The sequence below is a fragment of the Anticarsia gemmatalis genome, chromosome 1 (genome assembly GCF_050436995.1).
Source record: "Anticarsia gemmatalis isolate Benzon Research Colony breed Stoneville strain chromosome 1, ilAntGemm2 primary, whole genome shotgun sequence".
NCBI lineage: Eukaryota > Metazoa > Arthropoda > Insecta > Lepidoptera > Erebidae > Anticarsia > Anticarsia gemmatalis.
The window spans coordinates 13153696-13168905 of record NC_134745.1 but is presented as its reverse complement, the minus strand read 5'-3'; positions in this window follow the sequence as shown (position 1 = coordinate 13168905).

Here is a 15210-nt window from a genome sequence, read left to right as displayed (position 1 = left end):
TGTTCCGTGTGGGAATCGAACTTCCGACCTTTCGACCCAAGAAGTTTCGTAGTGGCGTGGCAACCTTAACCACTGCACCCCAGAGAAAGTAAAACACTGTAAGTGACTCTCACAGTTTTATTATACAATTTTATAGTCACTTTATCTACCAGATTATCTATCCAAAACTTATCTATAAGCTAAGACCCTGAGAGAATAAGAAAGGGTGTTTGCACAAATAACTTAAGAAAACTACATTGTAGGTTTTAATATAGAATGAAATCGACTATCGAAACAGGATGCATTGCGAGAGCATTCTTTATCTTTAGAAGGGGTTAATCTCGACCTTGGATAAAAATGGTTATTATGAGACCTGAAATCTACGCGGAAGACACTCAAACTAGATTTTGTAGACTTATATAGTCTATCCATTCGATGCTTTAAAAGTAGTTTTTAAATACTAAAGAAGTTTGGATGTGTTACTCAATTACGCCAAAACGACTGAACGCATTTCGATAAAACTTGGCAGTGTTGTAAATTATGTGCTAGAATAATTTAAAGGCCTTTAAATAAAGTCTAATCAGGCGGAAGAATGAGGATAGACATAAAGGTTCTTATAAGATAGAATGACAACAAAGAGACTTAGCTAAAATTAAGATAAATACTTATATCTTCCTGCCTACTGTTTAGTCTTTTATGGTTGTTTAAAATATACCAGTCCTATCACAGTAGTATAAAATAAATCATAACTTATCTAGTGATGTCATGTAACTACCAAATTGAGTTTCCTTGAGACTTATATGGGTTCCATTGTCAAGTATAGTCACTATGACTGTGGGTTGTGATTAACTTTGAAATTGATAACTGACATCACTAATTCAGCCAACTTTAATAGTTACTGTCGATTTTACCAGGCCTGTTTTATTTATATTTTTATTATGTGTATTTTTATCAAGAAGGTATGTGTTTAATATACATTTTTTTGTCAAGAATTCTGTCAAAATACCACTTTCTTTAAATATGCAAATGAATTTGCCAGATTGCTTAGCTGTAAGAGGTTAAATACACAAGAATAAAAGATTTTACAAATATTTTCATACCTTAATTTTATCTCTAAGTTGTGACACTACAGACCTGTAACTTACCCCCGGTTTTGAGGTACATTTAGCAGTAGTTTATGAATTCAATAGCGTTAAAACTTATATAAAAAAATGCTATTGAATAGATAAACTACCGCTAAATGTACGCAGAAACCGGGGGTTAGTAGACAGGATCCAAAATAGTTTACAGTTTGAAACATGAGTAAATCACATACTTATACAACTGATGATGGCCTTTTTGATACAACTACTTTATTTTGGCCATACACAGAATTATTAATTAAAATTTATATACATAATACAAGCCAATGCTCTCTACTAAGCGATTGAACTATAACATATGACAAAACCGACAAAATATCGGTTATTTTCCATCGTTTCGTTTCGAGATCATTTAGTTATGATTTATTTCATAACAAGTGTTGCTATCAACGAACGTGCTCTCAGCAGAAACACCTAAGATTATAACGGTTTTGTAACGATAACCTGTTACTAAACTGATATGCATACACGTTATTTCTGTTATGTTGATGCAATTGTGTATCAATAGAGATTTGATCCTTTGTTTCGCATTATCCTAAGTAGAAAACACTTCAATATGTATTACGCTTCCACATATTTGGGTAGGCACGTTCGGTTCGCCATTATTAACCGAATAACACAACCAAATCGCAAAGCAATTTACTGCACTTGTTCTCTGATGTTTTTCATTAGTTGACTTCTTGTTAAGAAATTATGACTTTTAAAAATATATTTTTATAGTCTAGCACTGTTCCTTAATGATTAGTTAAAAGGGATTCTAATAGTAAAATCCACACTTAATATTTGTCCATAAATACAATAACGTCGTAAGTCTCTCTAAACCTCTGAACTGATTTTGATAAAATTGAGATTGTAAATAGCCGAAAAAAGCAATGATCAATCATGTGCAGCTTAAATTGGACTGAAACTTTGTAAGCGAGCGCATCTATGTAGCTTAGGTCTAATGGTGATAGAATATTTAGTGAATAACAAATTGTCTCAGGAAACTAATTACAACATACGCTAGAATAGTTCGTATTTACCTAATCGCATTAATCCATATAAATAAAAACGAATTGGCGAAATATAATATGTACATAACTGCATTATTTTAGAATAACTAAACTAAATTGGATAACTCTTTTATTGATACGTTTGTAACTGCCGAGACAAGGTTCGTATGAGATCGAAGGGATAAAAATTCCAGCGGAAATGGAATCAACAGGATAAAATTTTACAATACCCGGACGAAGTCGGACCAGGCCGGCCTAGTCATTAAAATTTAAGTTTGTACCAAATAAAATAATAATACAATCAAATACTAATAAAATAGTTACAGTGAAAACAAAATATCAACAAATTATTTGTAAACATTAAGTTCTAGAAATGAGCAGTAATGAGCTAGCGCCATGTAAACGCGGTCGTTTCGCGATGCGTTCAAATTAGGTCACTTGGCTTATCGCTAATTGAGAACACTGCTCTGTATTTAGGGCTGACACTAATTACATAATTAGTTTTGTAGTTCAGTTACTGTTTGCAGTCACTAGAATCAGCTGAAATTATTTGTAACTCGTGGAGATATCGGATCCATAAACAGTATTTTTTGCGATTAATCTATGTTCTTGTATCAATTTGTACAAAATAGGGTTAACTTTGAGGAGTAAAATGCGTTGTTAAGGTCTATCTCTCTAGTCCCAAGTTGTTAAAGGCAGTGATATTTTTGCCACCAATGCAATAGTAGCATTGGACATTCTATCCTTATACAACCACTTAGAAAAGGACAAAAAGTCAACTATCCCATCATGGGAATATGGAAAGTGAAAAATGAACCCTATAATTAAGTTTTCTTATAATTTTTCAATGACATTTGTAGCGAACTTTATTAGTTCGCTACAAATGTCATGTATTCATATAATATGTTTATTCTGAGCAACTATACAGTAAATATTTAGTACTACGAAGTTGTTATTATTTGAATACTACACTTACGTAGGTAAACTCTGTAATATTTGCATATAATCATATTTACTTTAAAACTAACTACTGTTAAGAAAAACACATTTTTTTTCTCAGCAAAATTATCATACAATAAGCAGGCAATACTACCATAACGTAAATGACTTAAGAAATTGTGTAAAATATTTTTTTATTTTCTCTAAGGTGACATCCCTAGTGTAAGTCAATGACCTCGACTGTGCACTTGTGCAGTACGTTGCAGAAATTATTGGTTATTTGATAACAGTTTTATCAGTTTATAACTTAAATTGAAAGTTACATTTCTAAACTATTGCTTATTTCCTATACCTAATCAGCCTATCCTTTCTTCTAACTATGTTGGAGTCGGCTTCCAACCTCACCGGATGCAGATGGATAACTGTATTTTACATGGAGCGAATGTCTATCCGTCCTCCACAACCCAGTTACCTAGCTCATAGGACGATACCCCTCGGTAAGACTGGTTAAAAGTTCAAAGGTCTTTGAAAATGACACCCGTGAACCACAATTTATCGTGTCATCCGAAATACGAAGGAACTTGGTACGTATTATATGGTCACACATACACAGAACATCCTCGGTAAGCGTAGCTTTACCTCTACCTCAGAGATCGATCCGTACGGCTGATTTTACTTAGCCAAAGTTTTCCAAAATTTACAAATAAAAATCCCACTTTTTACTCAAAACTCAAAATAATCGTACTTTGACGAAAAACTCTTTCGCAAAGCTGATTCTCATCCACTTGCGTTGAAGGCTCGAGCTTTCCATTCTACTACAATATCGATATAAACATAACATATTTGCAAACATATTGCATTATTTTAAACATATGATATTGATATTAGTGAAATGTGTGTCGTAATAGTTGGTAAGTCGTTCAGAGCTGATCGCCGGGTCAATGAGACGGTGACCTTCACGGAGAATGTGCACAATTGCCTAAATATAAGGCTCTGCACATAGTAGAGCGTATTTCGAATACTAACCTAAACTAATAAATCCTACTAATACATATTATAAATGCGAAAGTTTGTGAGAATATATATATGTACTAGCGGACCCGACAGACGTTGTCCTGTCTACATGTTATTAATAAATTAAAAATTAATAAAAAAACATTGTCCAGCAGACAAAATTGTGAATCTAAACCATTCTCAGATCCCCTTGAACACACACAAAAAATTTCATCAAAATCGGTCCAGTCGTTTAAGAGAAATTCAGTGACATACACACTTACATAAGAATTATATATATAAAGATGTATGGATGTTTCGCGCAAATACTACTGAACCGATTACGATGTAATTTGGTAGGTAGCTGAAGATTCTGAATCACACATGGGCTACTTTGTATCCCGGAGTTCCCGAGGGATCGGGATTTACACGGGAAGGGTTTCGGGCGGCCTCTAGTAAATTTTAAATGTAACCCATTAATGTACTACTGCTGGCAAGGCTCTCCTCTCGTGATGGGGAAGGGTTTTTCCTTGAGCCCACTACGCTGGCCGATTGAGGGTTAGGGACTTTGAATACCTTTAAGAACTGTTTTAAAGAACTCTAAGGCATGCAAGGTTGCATCACGATGTTTTCCTTCACTGGAACAAATGACACTTATTTCTTATACCCTCATAACTTTGAACAGTCATGAGTGTGTTGCCTCATGTTCTAACCTGCGACCACATGCGTGGAAGGTACCAACTTATAGCACTCGGCTATGACCTAAAGAAAAAAAATGTTAAGTAAAGATTTCCTAAAAGAATAGAAACAAAATACTTTCTGTTATTTTTAATCAATACGTTTATAAGAACGCACCTTTACTAACATATGTAGTGGAAACACACGCTTTCTAGTCCAAGGTCGGTTAATATTTGAGCACATTACACTAGCGCCGGTGTGAAATGGCGGCCGATACTAAATGCTAAACGTTTGCTTGCTCTTTGATAATTATGGTAATTTATTGAGTAATACAGTTTAGTCTGATATGCTGTCATTTTAAATGAGATGAAACATAGTATGCAGTTACAAGTTAGTTTCTTTTACAATAAAATACTTAGCTTACTGTCCACACAGTATACCTACTTTGATTCCTTCTGTAAAAAAGACACCTAGGTGGTGCCGTGGGCAGTGTAACCGACTAGTGATCATTAAGTTTCAGATTCAATTCCTGGTTCGGATACAGTGCTATTGGTCTTTTCTAGTATGTTTTTGATATAATTCTCAATACCTGAACATAGTTTGGTAGCGTGCCTGGTAAAATGGCAATAGGCTCACCCCCTATTACCTGGGACTAATGTCGTTAATGGCGCAACATGGGTGTATTACGCCTCTGCCTACACCCTCGGTATATCATTGTATACTTAAGATATGTGGCATTTTCTAAATTTCACATTTGATTTTCATTGAAATTATAGCCGCAAATAAAAACAAGCTTCTTAGATTCCTGTGGCCGCATATCAACCGATTTTTATTTTTACCAAGAAAGATACATATCAAACTATAATTTTAGATCAATTTCTTAAATCAAAAGTAATAGTTAGTCAACAAAATTAGTCAATAACTTGCAAACTATCTACTTTCACGTAAGTATCGATGTTTACCAAACTAGTAAGTTTGCGCCACTGTCTTGTGTGGGATGTAGAAGGCTAACAGCTGATGCTTACAATGTATGTCCGACATAGTTTTTTATTTGTTATGTTATTGACCTTTCAAGATGGTTTGGAATCGTAAGTCAGCGTTTATCTAGTAATTTTTTAAGGAACTGAGACAGGGTCTCCTTACAATGAGATTAAATGGATACGCATCGAATCCATGAATCGAAATTCTGATATTTACCAATTCCAGTGTTTATTATTCATTAAAATTAAAAATATAAGATAGGCATCAAATCCATGCATTTATAGGTAGTAGGCTTTTTCTTGTAATTTAAAACGATCATAATATATGTCGAGTGTTCATCTCGTTCTAATTTCACCTCGCATCTTTCTGGTAAGCTAATAGTAAAAGTATATTTGGCCAAAGGTAGAGCCAAATAATTATATACAAATGTTCGCAATTATAATATTAGCATGGGTACGGAAGTATCTTAAGGCAGAAAAATTACGCGTACAAATGAATTATAAATTTAAGAAACTGAAAGTGCGTCACTTTTCGAAAAAAAAAATGTACTTATTTAATATCAAAGGTATAAAATCTATTGTTCTTTGCAAAAGCAAAAAATACGATTATCTATTGATGATGTATTTATTGATGTTCTTAACAGGAAGCATCATTGACAATCATGACACGTGAGACAGCTGACTAAGGAATTTCTGCATATTTATTTATTACCTTCATTGTACCGCATACCGCTGCGATTACTTATCTATTTTATTATAATTATTTGATTCTGCAACTCCATAAATGAAAAATAATCACTGGGTAAAAATTATCCTGAACTACTTAATGCAAGCTGCACACTTGTCCAATGTCCAGTAGCGCGATTTCCTACCGTTTTTGACTTGCCATAGCCTCCTAGCTTTTGGCGGTATAAAAAGCTGATCAGTAGCTTTATTCTCTGCCACTATCCGTCACTATCGGCATTAGACAACCGGCTGGCTATCAAGATTTTTTTTATGAAAATCTGATCACTCTCTAACGGGCGTCGTAGGAACTATTATGACAGTATATTTTAAATGTCAAACTTTCGATGCACGACAATGCCGACTGTAGAAAATTGCGCTTCTGACGTCGTGGCATGTAATGAAGAAACTAATAATAATATAATAATAATATAAACTCTTTATTGTCCACAATAAAAATACATTAAATAAAAATAGAGAAACCTTAAATATAAATAAGATACTGATGAACAAACGGCGGCCTTATCGCACAAGGCAATCTCTTCCAGGCAACCATGGGATGGAGAGAGAAGTGTAGATGTAGAAAAGGGTAGAATTGTGTACAAGTAACATAAACTAAATACATGAGTAACATAAATAAAGGCAGGTCATAATAACATACACTGATTATTACATAAATAGAGAATTTATAGAAATTGTATAAATAAAATAGACATAATATATAAATAAATACATATATATATATATATATATATATATAATATATATTTATATTCATACAGAGACAGCAAGAGGAGTTTAGACAGTCATTGGAAAAGAAAAAAGTTAGAAGAGTGAGAGTAGGGAGATATTCAAGGCAAGGTGTTTTGCAGTGATAGGTAGTGCTCCTTAACCCGATTTTTGAAAATTGGCAAGCTTTGCACTTGCCTAATGGATAGCGGCAGCGCATTCCATAACCGCACAGCTTGCACAGTAAACGAGTGGTCTAAAAATTTACTGGAGTGCACAGGCATCTTAAGTCTCAAGTTTTCTGATGATCGTAAAAACCTTGAATGCGTGTCATGTAGAAAAACAAAACGTTGTTTGAGATAGAAGGGAGTCGAGGGATTAAACAAGATATTGTACAGAAGATAGAGAATGTGAGCATTCCGGCGTGAACGTATAGGTAACCACTTGAGCTTGTTTCGATACTCGGAGACATGGTCATATTTGCGTAATCCAAATATGAACCTGATAAAGAAGTTTTGAAGGCGCTCAAGCTTATTAAGTTGGTTCTCGGTTAAATCGGGATAGCTGACATCGGCATAATCAAGAATGGGGAAGAGAAGGGATTGTACAAGCGCAATTTTAGTGTTGATGGGGAGAAAATTGCGTAGCCTGCGCAAGGACCCCGCCGAAGAAAATGTTTTACGGCTGAGTTCCTGGAGTTGAGGACTCCAGGACAAAGTCTTATCAAACCATAGCCCCAGGTTTTTGATTTTGTCACCAAAAGGGATGGCAGTGCCATCAAAGATCACATTGGGTACTAGTGACCAATCCACTCTCGAGATCATCCTGGGGCTACCGATGGTAATGGCTTGAGTTTTGTTAGGATTGACGTCAAGTCCATACATTCTACTCCATTCACAAATGCGAACCAGATCGCTATTAATTGTTTCCACAGCTTCCGTCAACCTGTCCGGGGGAGCACAATAATAAATTTGTAAGTCATCTGCATAGAGGTGGTAGGAAGAAGTTATGTTATTGGAAATTGTATTGATAAAAACAGCGAAAAGTAAAGGAGATAAAACGCCGCCCTGCGGTACGCCAGCGGATAATGCACTCCATTCAGAGACATTGTTTTCAATGATAATACGTTGCCGGCGCCCATACAGGTAACTACGAAACCAGTCAACCACCGATGGAGATATGTTAAGAGAACACAATATACCCAGTAGAACATCGAAATCTACACAATTAAAAGCATTGCTGAAGTCTAGCAATACTAGGGTCGTAAGCTGGCCATCTTCCATACCTGATCTAATGTCCTCCGTAATATGAACCAGGCTCGTAGTAGTACTATGACCAGGACGGAAACCCGATTGGAAAGGATTTAGGAGTAGGTTAGAGGAAAGATAGGTGCTAAGTTGCATATGGACCAGGCGTTCAAGTACTTTCGATAGGAACGGGAGAATGGATATGGGACGATATTCTGAAAAGGAAGATGGGTTACGCTTTTTTGGTATAGGGACAATTTGGGCATCCTTCCATGTTGACGGAAAGATGCCGCTAGTGATGGAAAAATTAAGGATATGACATAGGATAGGGAGTATTACATCCAGGACAGGGAGGATCATATTACGGCTGACACAATCAGTACCCTGCGCATTCGATGTGATCGACAATATGCTCCTCTTAACATCACAAGCAGTGAATTGACTAAAGACAAATGGGGAACAGTCAGGAGTCGAACAAGATGAGAGATAACTAAGTGTATTACATTTCGTGGTATTATCTAACTTTGATGATGCAGAGAAGTGTTGGTTTAGGAGGTTAATATTAATACTATTGGGGACAGGGTTTTGTTGTGGTTTGCCGACCCCCAGCGACTTGAGAAATGTCCAGACCTTGGCTGGATCTCCATTTTCAACGGATTCATGAATGTGTCGGCGTTGTGCATTCCTACACACCTTGCTGCAGTGATTACGTATGGCTACATATTTTTCTCTATTAGCCTCTGAGGGACGACATCTGTACTTCGATTTGGCTGTAGCTTTTTTGTGGAGCAGAGATTTGATGTCGTCAGTAAGCCAAGGCGACGGAAGCTGTTTCACTTTAATTTGACGGAAGGGTGCGTGAGTGTCGTAAAGCTCGATTAATTTCACTGTCAGTATACGCACCTTGTCATCAACGCAATCAGATTCAAAGAGTGAGCTCCAATCAACATTTCCGGCATCCTCGCAAAGCTTAACGACATCCATGTCACGAAAATTACGATGCACAAGGATTTTCGGTTTGGGTTTAGGTGGTCGGATTCGGTAGGATAGGAAAAGTAAATCGTGGTAGGAGAAAGCATCAGCTGGACACTGACCATGTTTGGAGACACGATTTGAAGAGGAGACAAGAATGAGGTCAAGTAGGGAGGGAGTGCAGTTGGGAAAGTGGTGAGTGGCACTGAGAGGAAGGATAGACAGGTTGTTGGATTGAACTATAGACTGGAGTGTGGTGGAGCGGGAATCGTTTTTCAGGAGACAAGTGTTGAAATCACCCATGATTATGGTTTGACTGTACATTGGAGTAAAGTTTTCTAAAAGAATCTCAAAAGATGAGAAATAATCGATGCGAGAAGAGGGGCAGTAAAATACACCGAGCAGTATTTTAGAGTGGAGAAGTACAATCTCAAGAAAAAGGTGTTCGCCAACATCAGTATGTGACGACGAACTAATAATAGAATAGGGGATGTTATTTTTTAAGTATATGGCAACGCCACCCCCACCTCCCGTAGCCCGATCATTTCGAATGAGCTGATAACCAGGGAGTGAGTATGCAGAGGATGCTAAACATGGTTTAAGCCATGACTCAGAGACCAATATGGCGTGCAGGTTTGTACAGTCAAAACTAGTCAGCATGTCTGGATAATGAGCCGGAATACTCTGGGCATTTATATGGACAACATTAAGATTTCTAAGAGCATCAGAGAAATGAGATGATATTGTTTCAGCGAGAGAAGGAACACTAGCATAACTGGAATCACTGTCAGCTGAAAAAAAATCATCACTATCGACACTGTCGTCGTGTAGCGACATAATAACAATGTGAATGTATAATAATAATATATGTAATACTATAAATAAACCTCAACAATAATAATATAAATGTGTAAATGTTAAAGTAAATAAAATAAATAAAACAAAAATAATTATGTGTTAAATAAAAAATAAATAAAAAATATAACAAAACGTTCATTGTTCCATCTGCCGGTTGCGGAAACTAAACGTAGCAAATCATACAAACGCAAGATGAGAAAAAAATAATAATAATAATGAATAAAAGATAAAATAGCTAGTTCAGGCACAAAGATATTAAATCAAATAGAACTACATAAAAGGAAATTAAAAGGAAATAAATAAATAATTAGGAATAGTTTAAAGATAATAGCATAATTACATAAATGAAGATAAGAGGAGAAACGAAACGTTAAACGGAAGGAAGGGCAGTGACAGATGACGTTTGACATTTAATGTCTTGTCAATGTCACGCACCATGAAGTGCAGATTTGTGTTATTAATATTAGCTTAATTGAAGGTGTTAGGAAGAAAATTTAAGAAAAATAAATGTGTACCTGAACTAGTTACAAAAAGCAGGAGTTTTCCATTATTTCTTGGCAACTGTGCGTTTGGACTTCGCAGCAACTGGTACCTCGGGCTTCTTAGGGGCTGAGGTCGACTTTGGCACGAGTTCGCCAATCCTGCTCAGCTCTACCAAGGAGGTGACCCGATACCGCGTGTCATCCGGGCCTTTTATGAAGACTGTACCCTCACGAGTCCAGCATTTGGCGACACCAAACTTCTCCCGTGCGGCCATAAACACGTCGTGCCTAGTCTTCGTGAGGAACTCCGACACTGTGACGCCTGTGCCCTTCAGCTTTGTTTTTGAGAACCAGATCTTGTCACGAACGTCAGAGTCCACCAGCTTCACAAGAATTGGTCTAGGCCGCTTAGGAGAGTGTTTCTTGCCAAGTCGTTGGCAGCGCTTGATGCAGTGATGAGTGAAGTCACCAACGCCTAACTGGTTGGTGACCAATTTAGTGATGATCTGCTGCACATCCTCGACCCTCTGCTCACTCTCTGCCACACCGTGAAGCAACAAAATCTTCTTTCGCCTCTGCATTTCCATGACATCAACTGTGCGTGCCAATGTGTCAATTTGGGACTGTAGCAGTTTCAGAGCCTGGGTGACAAAGGCACGATATGCTGTGAAGTCAGTTGTTAAGCTGGAGACAGTTGTAGGGGAAGACTTCAGCAGTTGAGCTTCAAATTCTGCCATTCTACTATGAATGCTGATGTTCATCTCATCAAGTGTAGCCTGCATGGTGTCCATTTTACAGGAGATTATTGTAACCGGCAGGTAGAGTGTTCAGTTGATAATTGGGGACATAAACTTTGTAAATAAACTGTGATATTTATTTAAATTAAATAAAACTTTGTGGAGCTAATTATTTGTGACCAACCCTTCTGACTACCCACGTCCAAAATCATCGACCCATATTGTCACAGTACCCAAGAAAGGGTGACATTAGGAAGGCAGCCGGTTGTTGACGGCATAATCTACATATTGTACCAATACTACTTAATGTTGGTTAACCCTATATTATCACAGACCTCCCAACGCTCTTAGTGACGCCTTCAATCTGGAGTAGATACCTCTAAATAGTGATAGTGACGATGATACCCTCTCGAAGCATTGCATCAAGTCTATCAATATCAAACGATTGCTTACTCTGAGCCGTATATTCGCAATATTCTTCATTTTCGCCACTCCATTCTGGTTAAGCAATGCTGTGTAAACGTGAAGTTATAAACCAACGTGCGACTCGTGTTCGTACACGTGACACCGCGAGAATAAGTGGCCACAATTGTATAGTATCAATAATTCATTATTTATCAAAGCGATGTATTGTGGTGTTCATTGAAGATATTGTTTTGTGATCACGCTTGATACAGCAGAGAAAAAAATGCGAAATTTTGAAGACACTCAGCCGGTCTATTGTTTTTTTTAGCTTGGGAGTATTTTGTTAATAAAGTTAAACCTGTTTGTTCCTCCGTTAGGCGATTAACACACTGCCCCGCATCATGCTGCATATTGCGTGTCGACGCACCTACGCGCGTTCCTGCGGGAGTGCAGATCTGCATCATCGTGCGGGTTTTTTGCGCAACAACGCGCGTAGGTGTGTTTTGTAGATTCACGCACGGCGGCTCTCATTTATTCGCCGTTCTCTGTGGTGGTCGTGCAGTACTGAGCATCACGATAGTCTTGATAAAAATCACGCGCGGCACTGCGGGATTCGGTGTGCCATACCTTGCGTCTCGCCTCGCACCTACGCGCGGGGGTGCATGTTTCTCCGCGTGTATGCGCGTGATCCGCATGAACGCGCGTGGATGCATTTTCTGTGTGTTAGACTGTGCATGTTTTCCATACAAACGGAGATACTTACAAGCAAATACCATAGGATACTTTATAACCTGGAAATACCACAGAGACAAAAATTATGCGGGTCATAAGCCATATAACTAAAGTTACAGTAATATACAATAAAAAAATATTTATTTCGTTTAAAAACATTTAGAGGAGTAATCGAGCCCGAGGTAATCCAGTGCGAAAACATACGCGATACTACTTTTAACTGCGACAGAATTGTATCAAGGCTCTTTACCAAAATATAATGTAAATTCTTTTATATTTGCAATTCACTGATGCAAGATAATTCTCACAATGGTTTTAGTAATAAAAAGACTTTTATTTTTACTACCTACCGTTGTAAAATTTGGTATTAAAGTTCATGGTTGTTTGACATTGTACTCCGATCGTTGCTGGTCACTGTAGTAGAGTTAGGAAAACTGTGTTTTCAGAAGTTCTAGGGTATAAACCTTCTCTTAGTAAAATGTTACTAGCATAGTGGGTTACACAATAGGGACTAAATGCTGCAACTCAAAAGGCTTGTGATTGAAATATATGTATTTATCTTAGTAGTGCAAGCGTTGGAACGTGAACTCAAGACCTCGCTCGCAAGTCCACCGCATAAGCCGTTGGGCTACCGTCGCTACAACCGTCCTGATAGTTAGTTATTGTGTATAAATGAAACGCTGTATACCGGGTCGTCGAAATATTTGACAAAAGGTTTTATCGCGGCTACATCTGCATGGTTTTTATTGTAGAAAATAGTATTGTAAATAATAATACACATAAAATCTATCACCCTCCAATATTTATTCAAAAAAATTTATTGAAAAAACGTTTTGCCGTGAAAGACCTTACGTGATGTCCTGATATTTCATAACAAAATACATTTTTTTCGTTCAAAATGACACACGCAGTGATCAAATTACAAAAACTATTTTTTTGTATTCAAAATGACAAGCGTAATGTTTTCCGCGATTATCCGACCGTGTCACGGTTAATACTTGTTAAACAATTAACTTTACAGTAACCACATACAGCGGATATCAGTAATAACTACGGCGGTACATTTCAACCATGTGTTACTTCCTATTACACATTATGACTTTGTACCTTACCTTTAATGAGCGTGACTGTGACTCGACTGAATGGCTTGGCGTCATTTCCGTTTATTAAATTATAGCCTGAAGTTATGCCTTAGCCTGCCCTACCCCATAAATAAGGCGTAATTTGTCAAATTTTATTCAGAAGCCTGATTTTTTATTCAAGTAGCGGTTTCGTGTGCAAAATCTTATCAGCGCCCCTAGCGTGTAACGAGAGAACTATGTTTTTACAATAAAATATCAAAAATCAGATTCGCTGCTCACTAGTATCGTGAAATTGTACAATAGTATTTTTAGATTATTATAGGTTAATTCACTCTCTGTATCATTGATTTTCATAAGTGTCAGCATTTGACCTAAATGAATAAATGATTTGATTTTGATGTACCTATGTATGTATATGCAATGTGTAGAATTTATGTAGTTAGAATATTAAATGATATTACTTGTAAAATTTACTGCACGGACCTAAATGGAAACGGTGTAAGGGGACGCCTTAGAAAGACATACAGATCATATCAGCGGTGTCTTGCAAAAAGGTCAGGTGCTTACTACTTGTAACCAACGGTCCTGTATGTTTGACAAAGTGTATGGATGTGACTGAAGCAAACGATATCTGTAAGGATCGTACCAAGTGGCATTAGGTATCTGGTGATTTTATGACTGTTGTTTTGTACTACTAGTAGTACTATTGGGAACAAAATTCCCAATAGAACTACTAGTAAGACACGCGGTAAGACTACTGGGAACTGCCCGTTTTTTACAATTACAAAGCGCCTGCTGAAAGTGTATTAGTTTAAGGCGTATATATAATTTGAGCCACGACAGAATGAACTGTAAAAATGCGCAGGCGTTATATATGTATATTATAACCACTTACATGACATGTGTAAGTGGTTATATCTTTTTTCAAGACGACTGTGTGCTATTATTGTAATAGCAATTCGTTAGTAGACATTTAGAAGAATATTTCACAAAACATAAAATTTGATCTCTCACTCTCACTGACTGGGTTCGTCAAATTTTAACTTTAATATAGCAATATGTTGCAATTATGCTAAAGTTTTCCATTATATGCAGTATGTGCCTTTATTTTTTATCGATATATTCACCACTAAAGACATATATTGCTATATTTAAACCAGAAGGCGCTTGATAACAAACATTTTTTTGCGAAATAAAGAGATTAGCTATCTAGAAGATAAAAGATACAAAGTAACAAAATTAATGGCGGTATGCAAGTGGAGGAGTTTGGGCATAAAGACCGACCTCCTTTTCTCAGCAATACTATCGCTAAAGAACATTAGTGGTAGTGATTAATGCTTGCAAAAGAATCTATTTCTAACGACAATAATACATACAAATTTTAATATCAGTATGAAATTTTGCCATTTCCACCTGTTGTTCGATACTAACAGGCGTCATCCCAGTAATTCTTTCGGATCTGCGAACAAAAATAAGCGTTGATAGATCAGGTTTCATGCTTTAAACTAGAATAAAAAATCTAATTAACAGCTATTCGGTT